The sequence below is a fragment of the Mixophyes fleayi genome, chromosome 10, assembly GCF_038048845.1.
Source record: "Mixophyes fleayi isolate aMixFle1 chromosome 10, aMixFle1.hap1, whole genome shotgun sequence".
In the NCBI taxonomy this organism is placed as follows: domain Eukaryota; kingdom Metazoa; phylum Chordata; class Amphibia; order Anura; family Limnodynastidae; genus Mixophyes; species Mixophyes fleayi.
In genome coordinates, this window is record NC_134411.1 from 56,613,875 (window position 1) to 56,628,169 (window position 14,295).

The window sequence follows — 14,295 nt, forward strand, 5'->3', positions numbered from 1 at the left end:
CAGGTTCAGTGTCTTTTTATCTGAAGTCATCAGCTTTGGGCAAAAAGTTTTGTGCACAGCTGTGTCTAAAAATACTCTCTCTTGGGGGCAGTTTTGGAATATCCATTAATCCGCTCATCCTCTGTTAAATCCATATCTCTAATTCAGAAGTTGTGTGGTGAACTTGTTATTTCAATCCTATTTCTTGGACTTTAGTTAAAAGAAACAAACAAACTGAGAAGCTTTTGGTGGAGGTATATAGTAGGAGATGAGCTTGAATTCAAACAATTTTAGAATTAGTGCCTACTCCAGCACCAGCGCCCACTATTCCCTAAGGTTATCAATTTCCTCCAAATTAAATAAGATAAATGTATTTAACTGTATAAAGTACAATAATCCTTTTATGATGCGCAATCAGGATAAATATAAAGAGTTTGTTATATGCTGTTTTAGTGGTTTATCTAATTTAATAATTTGATAATGTGACAGGATGGACCACCTGTCTGCTGCTGTTCGGAACCGGCTGGGCTTACTATGCCACCGTTCCCTTTCTTTATCCCAAATGCGCCCTCTAACTGGAGTAGGAGGGGCTTAAGCTGCTGCCACCATTAGACTCCTTACTGGGATCTAGAATCGGGTTCCTTCTGGGTAACGGTCGCTGCTAGTGTACCCCGTTGCTGGTGTACCTGGTATCCCTGGCCTCTTACTATGGATCAGAGTTGCTGTGGATGGATCCCCCCCTGGCCTATCACACTGGCCAGAGATACTGGGTAGCGGGCAGAGCGGTGGTACCGGAAAGCTGGGTCCAAATCTCAGAACAGCTGGGAACAAATTAGAGTTGGGTCTAATCTGTAGGTCACAGGAATTTCAGCATGGAAAGGTGGTCAAGCAGGTATTTGAAGCAAGTGATGTTTATTTGCTCAAGTAGTTCTAAGAAGGAGTTTACATGCCAGTCTGTGGTACTAGCCATCTTTCCAGAAGTATAGATGGTACAAGAATGATACATTACATGTTCAAACAGCTCACTTTTTATACAGTTCTGACATAACTCCTGGCAGGGGGTAAGCCAGCCCCCTGATCTGAGATGGTTCCATAATGTCTGAGCTATTTGTAGTGTCGGGATACGATATATGTTTCCCAAACATGGATTTACATGCAAAGCTAACAATATTTACACTTATCTGCAATATCCTAAAATGTGATTTCCTGCATCCTGTTTTAGACACAGAGGAAATCTAGCAGCAAGTCTAATTAAACCTTCCTGTACCTTCAGGGGTGTTGGACACTCGCACATCAAGAGATCTAATTAACATGAGATTAACATGGGTCCTTTCTTTAGACAGTTGCAGAATACACATTTCCTCCACTCTATTGCTAACTTGAGAAGTCCCAAAGAAAAGTTGCTAAACACCAAACAAGTCATTTCCCTACATAGCACATCCAAATGTAACATAAGTGCTTTTTAAATTATACATTGGAGCCTGTACCTCTGTTTCAAATACATTTCTAGAATAATTATTTCTACATGATCGAGCCACAAATAAGTTATTTATAAGTGATCCAGCCACAGATAAGAATTGTATAAAGCTAGAGGTTTGTACAGCAAATTATTGGATTCACTTACACATAATGTCAGAATATGAAAACATGATTTAGGATAGATTAGAGTACTATGGATAATTATCATGCGCTTGATGATTCGACTGATTTTCTGCAGTGCATTTTACAGGTCCTTTTTATATAATGAGTTTGTTTTTTTTTGTACAGTCCTGGGTACTTCACAGCAGATTAACAAGAACTTGATTGGTGTCTGATAGACAGGTTATCCGATGACAAAATAACAAATCTCTGTATTACACCAATCCGAGACCACACAAAAGGATTGCTTGGCTGTCCTTAAACAGTAACTGGTACTTTCTAACAATCACAGTTGGATCCAAATGAAAGGGATAATAGATATGGTGGTGAACTATGACCCATGCAGCTCTAGCCCTGCTAATTACTCCAGTGGTGTGTTGTTGTTTTTTTTTTTTTTGTTAACAGTGGAAATTTGGCTGCTTCTGTGATGTGTGAGTCATCACATTGCATATTGCACATACTTATTCCAGACCTATGATTATTTGTTTGATGTTCCCTGCCAGGTAATTGGGGGATAACAATAAAGGAGTAATACATTGCAAAAATCATGGGGATCAGGGCAGTTTCTAGATAAATTGGATCCAAGAATGTGAAGCTTGGAAATCTGGCAATGGAAAAACGTATGTCTGTTCTCCTGGTATTGCATTAAAAACAACCATCATATAATTATAATATGATCATCACTTACCTGATCCACTCACCAGTGGTAACTGCCGCAGATCATCGCTTACCCGATCCACTCACCAGTGGTAACTGCCGCAGATCATCGCTCACCTGATCCCCTCATCAGTGGTAACTGCCGCAGATCATCGCTCACCTGATCCACTCACCAGTAGTAACTGTCGCAGATCATCACTTACTTAATCCACTCCTTAGTGGCTATCTGGTGACTACCTTCACCCCTAGTGCCTGTTTTCCTGTTTTATTTTCCTGTTTTATTTTCCTGTTTTATTGCCTGTTTTTATTGCCTCCACTTTTATTTTCCTGTTACGTTCTGCTACCTACTGCTTTTCATTGTCTCCATTACTCACTGTTCTGTCTCCATTATCCACTGTTAGTCTCCCCATTATTTTGTCTCCATTATTCACTGCTACTTACTCCATTGTTCACTGTTTTTCCTTATGCCCTCCTGCCTTGTTTTCTTTGCCACACCTTTTCTCCCTTCCACTTTTAAGCCTCATTACTGACTTCCCCTCATTCTCCTCGTGTCCCTTGTCTCCCCCATCTCCTGCAGCCGTCGGCTCCTGCTCCCCTGCCCTCCTAGTATCCTCCCATACCCCTTCTCTGTCTCCCCACCGCCCGCTACTTCCCTCTATCCTGCCCTCCTTTTCCCATCTGCCCCCTTCCTTCGTCCTCTCCTCTTCAGCCCTCTATCCCAGTCTCTCTCTCTCCCTCGCTCCTCTCTGCCCTCTCCCTTCCGTGTCTCTCTCTCCTCTCACTATGCCCCCCTGTCCACGCGCCATTCCCATTCTCTCCTGGGGCTCCACCTCACCCTCTTGCCCCCGCTCTCCCCAGCACTCTGCCCATCTTGCCAACCTCATCCCTATCTCTCCTCTTCCCTCCTTCCCCTTCTCCTGTGCCCTGTGGAATGCCAGATCCGTCTGCAACAAACTCGCCGCCATCCATGATCTCTTCGTATCCAACTCTTTTAGCCTACTTGCCATTATGGAAACTTGGCTCTCCGACTCTGACACTGCCTCCCCCAGCCGCCCTCTCCTATGGCGGCCTCTCCTTCACCCACTCCGCCAGACCCAGAGTCCGTCCAGGCGGTGGTGTGGGCTTCCTCCTCTCCCCCGCCTATACTTTTTGTGTCATCCCCCCTGAACCCTCCCTTTCCTTCTCCTCTTTTGAAGCCAACTCTATCCGTCTCTTCTACCCCATCCACCTCCGTGTCACTGTCATCTACCGCCCCCCTGGTCCCACCTCCCTCTTCATCGACAACTTCGCCGCCTGGCTTCTTCACCACCTCTCCCCTGACCTCCCCTCCATCCTCAGCGACTTTAACTTCCCTATCGACAACCCCACTGACCCTGCGTCCATTAAACTGCTCACCCTCTCCTCCCTTGGCCTCACACAATGGACCCCCCCTCTACCCACTACCTTGGTCACTCCCTTGACCTAGTCTTCTCCTTCCTCTGTAATCTCTCTGACTTCTCCATCTCTCCCTTTCCTCTATCCGACCACCACCTTCTCTATATCTTCCTCTGCTCCCCTCCCCACGCCCACTCCTACTCACTCCAGGCGCAGCCTTGACGCTCTCGATCCTGCTACTTTGTCCTCTACTCTTGACACTCTCCTTTCTCCCCTTTCCTTCCAGGCCTGCCCCAACCTGGCGGTCTCCTTCTACAACCACACCCTCACCTCTGCTCTTGATGCCATCGCCCCGGCCCACTCTGTCAAACCCCATTGCTCCAAACCCCAACCTTGGCACTCCAAATTCACCCGCTTCCTCCAAAAATGCTCCCGTATGGCTGAACGACACTGGAGAAAATCCCGCCCCCTGGCTAATTTTCTCCACTTCAAGTTCATCCTCTCTTCCTATAGCTCCGCTCTCTCTCTCTCGCCAAACAATCTTTCTTTAAATCCCTTATCTCCTCCCAGTCCTCCAACCCCCGCCGCCTCTTCGCCACCTTCAACACCCTCCTGTCGTCCCCCCCGTCCCTCCTCTCCCCTCCTCCCTGACCGCCACTGACTTTGCCTCCTTCTTCTCCTCTAAAATCGAGGCCATCCGACTCAAAAGCTCCTTGTCTCTTCCACGAGGCCCTCCTGCCCTTCTACCCCTCTCATCTAGCTGTACATTGAGCTTTGGAGTTACTGTGCTTTTTGTTAACTGTACTGTGCTGTCTCACCCTGTATCGTGCTTCTGTCTGTCCCTGTACGGCGCTACGGATAGCTAGTGGCGCCCTATAAATAAAAAATAATAATAATATTATAAAAATAAATTCTATTCAGAATCATATTGTTCTTACCTTCACAGCAGTTAATTTGTGCTTAATAAAATAAACCATTCAAAATAATAATCAAGCATATATTTCACTTAATATCTATCAATCTGTATTACTGAGCTAAATAATATATATTTGAAATAACTGGATGCAGGGCGCTCTTAAGAAGCTCTTGGGCCCCCGGGCACAGCAGTGCACCGGGGCCCCTATATATAAAAAAAAAATATTATATATATGGGCCCTGCAAAAAAAAACCTGCAAAAAAGAAGAAAATACTTACCGTGCTGTCAGCTGGCGATCCGGCTCCCTCCCTGGTCTCCTCCTCCGTCGTGCTCCGCAATGGATGTTGGGCGAGCGTGATGACGTCACGCCCGACATGCACTGCCAGCGCAACGGAGGAGGAGACCAGGGAGGGAGCCGGATCGCCAGCTGACAGCACGGTAAGTATTTTCTTCTTTTTTGCAGGTTTTTTTTTTTTTCTGCCTCCGGAGGGCCCCCCTGGGCTGCAGGGCCCCCGGGCACCTGCCCAGCGTGCCCAATGGGAAAGATGGCCCTGACTGGATGGCTTCACCTTAGCTAAATAAGTCAATCATGCTTTCTCACTCTCTGCAGCAGGTTTTCATGTGAGGAGGCAGTTGCTGCTCGAATTACACAAAAAGTGTGTTTGCAGACATGTTCTGTGTGGACTGGGGGATTCATACAAGTGGTAGGGTTAGTGATGTCACAACAAATTATATCCTACAGTCTAAGCTCTTGCATCATTGGGCTACCTACTCCTTTTTGATATTAAGTCAGTGCTCTGGTAACATTGCAGCACCCCTCTTACTGGCAATAGTACTTTTTTATACCAGCTTCTATCTGAGCTAATTGAACACGCTGTAATAACACTCGCACTGCAAACCTAATAAAAGAAAACCTAAAAAATGCACCACCTGCTTGTCCCCAGCTATTTCTTCCATTATACGTAACTTGTTGCAGTTTTGGGAGGAAGCCACATGCTCTTCCAGTGTTCTATGATTCCCACTAATCTTGAAACACGGTGACAGGTCATCCTCAATTCGGCGTTGTGGTCTCCATTAGGTGCAGCTTTGTTATCTCCTATTTTCTCTTTGCTACTACTCCTTCATTTTCTTTCCCATGTTTATTTCCTAAGTGTTCTTGCCCACATTATGACCCCTTTTCTGAAAAAAATTCTCTGCTAGTACTTGTCTCTTCTCTTCTCCTAAGGTTTCTTCTCACCACCGTCTTCCCTCTTGTGTTCCTTTTTGTTTTCTTTATTTTTAAACAAGGGGCTTCTGCCTTCCAATCTAAGGGCCCTACCTATATGTTTTGCTTGTGTGAAAGTGTTGTATAAACATGAGGACCTATTTATAAAGCGGTGAAAAAAAATCCTAAGCAAAAGTGCATAAAAAAAGCTTGTTCACCACTTAGCATCATTTAACAAAGGCTCTAAGCAACCTTCAGTTATTTAGCACTGTCCACATCGACCTCTATGGGGACAGTGATTTGAATCTATTCATCAAGCTTTGATTTCACCACTAGTACTAAAAACATAATACCATCTCAAGATGACTTTACTTACCTTTTCCAATGGCATGCAGTCCTGCTGGACAGAATCTTTTTAGCTGGCTGCATGCTCCTGCCCTCCTTAGGCAAGAGTTGACTTTACTGTGTATGTTCTGTCTTCACTATAGTCTTCTCTTTAGCCTGAATATAATCAGACAGACAGCATAACCACTCCTACTTCAATGTCGTTTATTCAAATAGTTAAGAATGTTATAATTCAAGTGATAAAACTGTAATACAGAAATAAGGAAATATATTTACAACATGAACAAATGTATTGTAATGCAAACATGAAAACACATGGCAAAAATGCATAACTAGGGAGCAATCTTACCATTGATGCTGTGCTAAGGGGAGAGATATACTGCACCTCTTGCTTCTAGCATGTAATATCTAAAATGGAGGCTTGTAGCTCCCATGGTGCTTTGGTGAATAAACTACAGAGGCTCTGAGAGTTCAATTTAAGTTAATGCCAAGCTGACCCCTAGATGGAGTTTACACAGAATACATACATATGTAGATACATAACTGCTGAAGGCATAACACTCCCCGCCTGGTATCAATTGATGCCACCACTTAAGTCCTCTGAAGGTAACAACAAGATTAGCTCAGATACTGGTCTAAGAAATAACTTGGTCTCTCCGTGCTTGCAAATCTTGACCTCGACCTTACGGACCTTCCCATCTTTGCTTGGGAATGTTTTGGTGACAAGACTTAAAGGCCACTAATTACGCTGTGATTGACAATCTCTGGCGAGCACAACGTCACCAGGTTTTAAGTTAGGTTTGGCAACTTGCCACTTGTCCCTTGATTGCAGCGTAGAGATGTACTGTCTCTTCCACCTGTCCCAGAAGGTGTTTGCAAGACTTTGTACTTGCCTCCATTGACATTTATATAAGTCTTTGGTGTTGAACTCTCCAGGAGGAGCATGGATAGTCCCAGTTTTCTGGGTAAGAAGAGTGGCAGGAGTAAGCAGGAATGGATCTTCTGGGTCATTAGAAACTGAAGTCAGAGGTCTAGCATTGACAATAGCTGAGACTTCAGCCATGAAGGTTGTTAAACTCTCGTGAGTGAGTTTTGCAGTTCCTACTTGTAGGAAGATAGAATCAAGGATTCTGCGAATTATGCCGATCATTCTCTCCCAGGTCCCTCCCATATGAGAAGAATGAGGTGGGTTGAAGGTCCATGCACAACTCTGTTCACTAAGGTATCTCTGCACACCTTTAGTGTCGATGTTCAAGCAAATTTGTAGCTCTTTGGCTGCTCCAACGAAGTTAGTGCTTCTGTCGGAGTGGATGTGTTTTATAGGACCATGGATGGCAATGAAACGTCTAAGAGCATTAATGAAGCTTGAAGTGTCCATTGATTCTATGACTTCAATATGAACAGCTCTGATAGCCATACAGGTGAATACAACTGCCCAGCGCTTACTGCTTGCATTCGCTCCTCTTGTATGTCGGGTGATGACAGTCCAGGGACCAAATACATCAAGACCAACGTTAGAAAAGGGAGGTTCTGTACTAAGCCTGTCTGCTGGAAGATTGGCTATTTTCTGAGTTTGAGAAGTACCAAGAAGTCTGCGACAAGTGATACATTTGAAGATTGTTACTTACACGTCGTTTTGCTCCAATAATCCAGAACCCAGCTGATCGTAGAGCCCCTTTGGTAAATAATCGTCCCTGATGTTTGACCTCATTGTGATAGTGTTGCACAATTAAAGAAGTAACGTTGTGACTTCCAGGAATGATTAATGGATGTTTCTCATTGAATCCTAAGTTTGCTTCTTCAATGCGGCCTCCTACTCTCCGCAAATTATGCTTGTCGAGGAATGGGTCTAGCTTCTTCAGGACGCTGTCCCTAAGAATAGGTTTTCCACTGGTAATACAGTCAACCTCTCTAGTATAGGCTTGACGTTGCACAACACGGATAATGAGGTTCTTGGACTGTTGTGTCTCTGTTACTATGTAAGTATCTTGACAGTGATGCCAACCCTTACATCCATTTGCATTTACAGGTGTGGCATTTTTAAATGACCGAGCTATGTGGGTTAGGCAAAAAAAAAAGCTCTGACAAGTGATTTCCAAGTTGAGAACCTTTGAAATCTGTGAGGCTCCAATTGACAATCTGAAATTGTGGTATGGATTGTAGTCACTTGTGTACGGATTTCAACATCTGAGTCTGCGTCTACTAACTCAAATGTGTGACTTTCTTGATTGTTCCAATCTGCTTTGTACATGAATTCAGGTCCTGTGAGCCATCAAGTGTCTTTAAAGAGATTGGCTGTGACAGCTCTTGTAGCGTGGTCTGCAACATTGTGAACAGTAGATACATAGTGCCACTGTTTTGGATTGGTAGATCTCCTAATCCGTAGCACTCGATTGCTGACATAAACATGAAATCGTCTGGTCTCATTGTTAATGTAGCCTAACACTACTTTACTGTCTGTGTAGAATTCTGCTTCTGCAAGCTTAATAGGCAACTCAGATGAGATGAGTTCAGCTATCTCAACGGCTAGTACTGCAGCACAAAGTTCCAGTCTGGGTACGGTGTGCTCTGGTTGTGGTGCTAACTTTGCTTTCCCCATAACAAACCCGATATGACATTGTCCTTTTATGTCCACAGTTTTAAGATATGTAACAGCTGCTATTGCTTTAACTGAAGCATCTGAGAATACACAGAGTCTCCGGTTCTGTACCTCTGTATCTTTGAGGATGGGAGCTATTTCAGCATGGCCATTCTCAAATATTTTGTTCATGAAAGAGAAGAAGTGATCTCTCATCTCTGGTTTCCTGTGAAAGTTACGTTTAAGTGAAGAGAAGCATTTAAGTACTTGCTCTCTGTTGTTAGTTAGGCGAGGTCTGTGGGTTCTAAAGGGTAGAAGTACAACCCAGCTGTTTGCCTCATCTTTGACTAGTTCATTCTGATTATTTCTAAGAATTGTTTGTTCTCAATTGACATTGCCACCTGATCATCCTTCTGTGTTCTTTGGAAGACTGTGCACCCAAGATGATCTTGATAGTTGTCACAGACGTGATTGTCACTAGAGGAGTCTATGACAGGAAAGTATGGCAATTATTTTATGAGAAAGCGATTGTGACATGGTTGGAAAATAGAAGGACGTCCATTTTCCAAGGTATAGGTAAGCATGCTGTTAACAGAAGATGGTCTGTGTACGTTTCCCAGACATACATCTCCTATTATGACCCATCCCAGATCTAGTCGTTGAGCATAAGGTGCATTGTATTGACCGTTGATCTGGCTTCTGACTTTGTGGACCCCTAAGATATCTCTCCCTATGAGTAGAATTATCTGGGCTTGAGGGTCCAGTTCTGGTAACAGGTGTGCTATACGTTTCAAGTGTGCATGACGAATAGTTGCATCTGGTGTAGGAATTTCAGACTTGTTATCTGGGATCTGGTTGCACTCAGTGATAGCTGGTAAGGGAAGACAAGCCTTTCCGTCCATGGACTCGACTTGATAGCCAGTAGCTCTCCTCCCTGTTGTCTCAAAACTCCCTGCACAAGTCTTTAAGGAGTAAGGAGTGTTGGGGCCTTTGATACTAAAGATTTCAAAGAAGGTTGATCTGGCTAGAGACTTGTTACTTTGATCGTCTAGGATTGCATAGAGTTTGACAGCTTTGTCTGGCTGGCCCTTTGGGTAGACTCTTAAACAGATTTTGGAACAAGATCTGCCGCTTATGGCTTCTTTGCAGACTTCAGTACATTGTGAAGTGATCTCTGGTGTGACTGTAGTAGTGTTCCTTCCCTCTCCACTGTGCTCCCCGCCATGCTCGGTGCCACTGTGATTGTGTAATAAAGTCCATGGCGGAGGCCCAGGGTGTAGAGCTGTGTTGTGATCTGTGCTGTTGCACTCTGTGCAGTTGACACTGACCTTACAGTCCTTGGCGAAGTGGGATGTTGAAGAGCAGCACTTGTAGCAGATGTCGTTTTCTCGAAGGAAGGCTTTGCGGTTCTCCAGGGACTTCTCTCTGAATGTTCTGCATTTCAGGAGAGGATGTGGTCTCCGATGTAGAGGACACTGTTTGCTAGGATCCTTGTCTTTAGACTCTTTACTGATATATCTGGAAGACCTGTGGAAGGAATCTGGAGGATACACATTAGTCTTGTGAACTGCAACTGATGTTTTGCATGGGTTAGGTAGTATTGGGGTAGCACCTGATAGGGTAAAGGCAAAACTAGGATCGTTTCTGACTTTAGCTAGCTGGTGTACAAAGTCCACAAAAACAGAGAATGGGGGAAATGGCACATTGTTCCGCTGTTTGTATTTGGAGCCATGGTTGACCCACTGTTCCTGCAGATTGTAAGGTAGCTTTTGAACTATGGGGTTAATGTCTCTAGCTGTGTCAAGGTAGGCAAGTCCTGGTAAGTCTCCTTCAGACTTGGCTACTTGAAGCCCCATTAATAGATCACTCAGTTCTCTAAGTCTCTGGTAGCCCTTGTTAGGTAATCTAGGGAAATCATCAATTCTTTTGAATAGTGCACCTTCTATTGCTTCTGGTGAGCCATAACATTCATCAAGTCTATCCCAGATCATTTTAAGGCCAGACTCTGGGTAGTTTATATTAATTGCTCTAAACCTTTTAGCATGTTAAACAGACTCATTTCCAAGCCATTTTATTAAGAGGTCTAGCTCCTCGCTATATGAAAGGTCTAAGCCTGTGATTGCATCTAGGAAGGAGCTCTCAGGTCGATCATTAAACTTTGAAAGTCCTTGTGTTACTAGCTCTCGTCGTGCAAGAAACTTGGCAAAGTCTAGTGTGTCCTGGTTGGCTCTAGGATGTGCTGTCGGTGTAGGAACCTAGTGAGCAAGTGGTGTGTGGTCATACCTGCTAGGATTGTCTGTTTCCAGCCGGCTTGTGTCATGTCACTTTTGTCTGCAGGAGGCGCTGCCTTTGTTGTTGTAGTTAACAGACTCAAACTCTGGGCGTGGGGGAGGGATGTCCCTCGTGGTTTCACCTTGTGTAGAATTCTCTTGCTTGTAAATTTGCGGTTTGTTGTTCACATGTGGTTGCACTGTACAGCGTGTTAGACTTTTTTCACTGATAAAGTCTGTTTGCATACCTTGTGCTTCCGGAGGGTTGCTACTCATTTTGGAGACTTGATGGACATATTCTGATGTGCGTTGCAGTGGATCTTGGGATCCTAGCTCTGAGTCAAGTACATTGATGTTGCCTTTTATATCAGGGCGATCTGCAGTCTCCAAGAAGTCTGCTTCAGCAATGGCAGCTGCGGCTTCCTTTTCTGCAGCAAGCTTTTCCATAATTGCCTCTAAGCGTAATTTCTCTACTGTCATTTCTGCCTCCTGACGTGATTTCTCTATGTACAATTGCATTTCTTGCTCTGCAAAGTTGACGCGTACATTCGCGGCAACAGCTTTTGCGCGGGCAACGATGGCTGCATTGCTGACAGATGATTTTGAGGAAGCAGAGGTTTGAGACCTTGTTTTGTATATAGGTGTCGTTTTCTGTGACATGATGTTGAGAGGTAGGTGTTTGACTTTATAGAGATCACTATATTGCAGTATACAGGTAACTGCATATACTGAGTGCCAGTTTCTGAGAAGTCAGTGTTGGCTCCTTTAAGTAGGTGCTTGACTATGCAGGAACTGCTCTATTGCTGAATCAGGATGGCTGCACTGACAATTTGTAGATTTCTGTGAAGTCAAGTGGCTGTACTCCTCTTGCTGAGAGGCCACTGTGTTGCAGACTGTGTAGAAAACTGTTAAGTTTGTCATATGCAGATAACTGAGCTGGCAGTGTAGCAGGTCTGTTAATCAGAATATATGTGTTCCACTTGCTGACAGCCAATGTTTTAATGTTCTGTCTTCACTATAGTCTTCTCTTTAGCCTGAATATAATCAGACAGACAGCATAACCACTCCTACTTCAATGTTGTTTATTCAAATAGTTAAGAATGTTATAATTCAAGTAGTAAAACTGTAATACAGAAATAAGGAAATACATTTACAACATGAACAAATGTATTGTAATGCAAACATGAAAACACATGGCAAAAATGCATAACTAGGGCGCAATCTTACCATTGATGCTGTGCTAAGGGGAGAGATATACTGCACCTCTTGCTTCTAGCATGTAATATCTAAAATGGAGGCTTGTAGCTCCCATGGTGCTTTGGTGAATAAACTACAGAGGCTCTGAGAGTTCAATTTAAGTTAATGCCAAGCTGACCCCTAGATGGAGTTTACACAGAATACATACATATATAGATACATAACTGCTGAAGGCATAACAGTGTATGTGCGTCAAAACTAGGGATGAGCGGGCTCGGATTTCCCTAATCCAAACACCCCCGAACAGTGCCGATCCGAGCCCGATCCGAGCACTGTTCAGGGATTTCCGCCCGACACACAACTCAGAACGAGGCAAAGCGTCATCATCCCGCAGTCGGATCTCGCGAGATCCGGATTAATATTATTCCCCACTTCTAACAAGTCAGTGTATACAAGAAGCACACGAATTTGCGCCTCTGCGCATGCTCATTGCCCATGGCAACATCGGGAGACGCAGATACACATCTGCATAGAGAGGAGGGGCGGCCGGCCGGGAGTTACTCCTCATTACACCACAGGACCCAGGACAACTGTACCGCAGCATGTGGAGACCTGAACACCGGACCAGGGTTACTCTGGAAATACACTCCGGAAATAGGTCAGTCAATCCTGCTGTTTTCGGGTACCATTGTTTGGCAACCACCGCTTCTGTGTATGAAGTCACTTTTCACTCTGACCACACACAGCGGTTTTGGGTATTGGACTCTATACAGCGTGTCTTTATATTTGGGCTACTGTTTATTCAGCTTTTATGATCTTGGTATATTTCAACCCTTATCCGGACATATAGACTCTTGGAAATCTGGCATTTGTGCATTTTGGACTTATGGTCATACGGAGTAACTAGTGTTTAAGACGAGCTTTCAGCTGCAGCTGTTTCAGTGTTTATACAGCATATCTTCCAGGGCTCAGTCTCTGTTATATACAATCAACACCAATTGCATTTCCTCTATCTACATTTGTGTTAACTTGCAACATCATATAAAATCATATAATATAACATTTTCCTGCAGTAATAAAACTAATTAAAGCAGGCATCCATCCTCTCACTACTCTTTAATGAATTATAATGTGATCATTAATCTAGTCACTTTCTTGTACTGAGACTATTGGCTGGAGGTCTGCTCAGACTTGTCAGCTCTCCACTCAGCCTTTCGAAATTGGCAATTATTAAAAGCTGTAGCTTTTTGCTTTTTGTTAGTCAATGTTCTTGCTACTGTATTAACCGAAAAGAGAAACATCAGTATAAGTTCAGTTTCAGAAAGTCTTATTTTTCTGAGACTGTGGTGCAGTGGTCCTTGTCTGTGTTGCATGATTAGTACTATGTCCCCTCACTATACTTAAATCACAAATGTATGTAATTAAAAGGAACAATCATTACCTAGATAGCTACGGAAAATACTTGTTTATTACTTGCCATAAAAAGGAATGTTTTCTGTTTATATGTCAGCAGTTGTGCACATTATTGAGTGCTTCTTTAAGTATGTCAAGATTTTGAGGGTGTTAAAAACAGGTAAATTAAATGGAGATACGGTGCAAAAATAATTTTATTTTCTTTCTTTACAAAATGTATACTAATGTTTAGAAGAAATTGTATGGTAAATAAAATAGTTTTATCTGTTCTTTAAATAATACTAAATACTTTCTCTAAATAATCTTGTTATGTTAACATGTTAAGGATGTTAAAAAAGCGTTCTGTAGCATACAAGGCTCCTAACAATGTGGCTTATTGTTGCAACAGGGGGGTCCAAACGAACCAATAATTTCAGCCACAGTTTTGCAGGCCCCGTCGCTGAAATGATTGGTTTGTGCACATGTCCTATTTCCCCAACATAAGGGTGGGTGGGAGGGCCCAAGGACAATTCCATCTTGCACCTCTTTTTTTGGCATTATGTGCTCTTTGGGGCATAGCTTTTCAAACTGCCATCCTGTCTGCCACTGCAGTGCCACTCCTAGATGGGCCACGTGTTTGTGCCGCCCAAATGTGTCGCTTAGCTTAGACATCCAGCTACCTCGGTGCAACCTTTTGGCCTAAAAACAATATTGTGAGGTGTTCAGAATAGACTGGAAATTAGTG

At 43.6% G+C, this 14,295-nt stretch overlaps 1 protein-coding gene across 2 annotated transcripts in view; it reads left to right on the forward strand.

Moving 5' to 3' along the window:
- Nucleotides 1–14,295, forward strand: part of RIPOR1 (RHO family interacting cell polarization regulator 1) — a 280,592-nt gene that overhangs the window by 154,476 nt on the left and 111,821 nt on the right. The gene's annotated exons all lie outside the window — the stretch shown is intronic.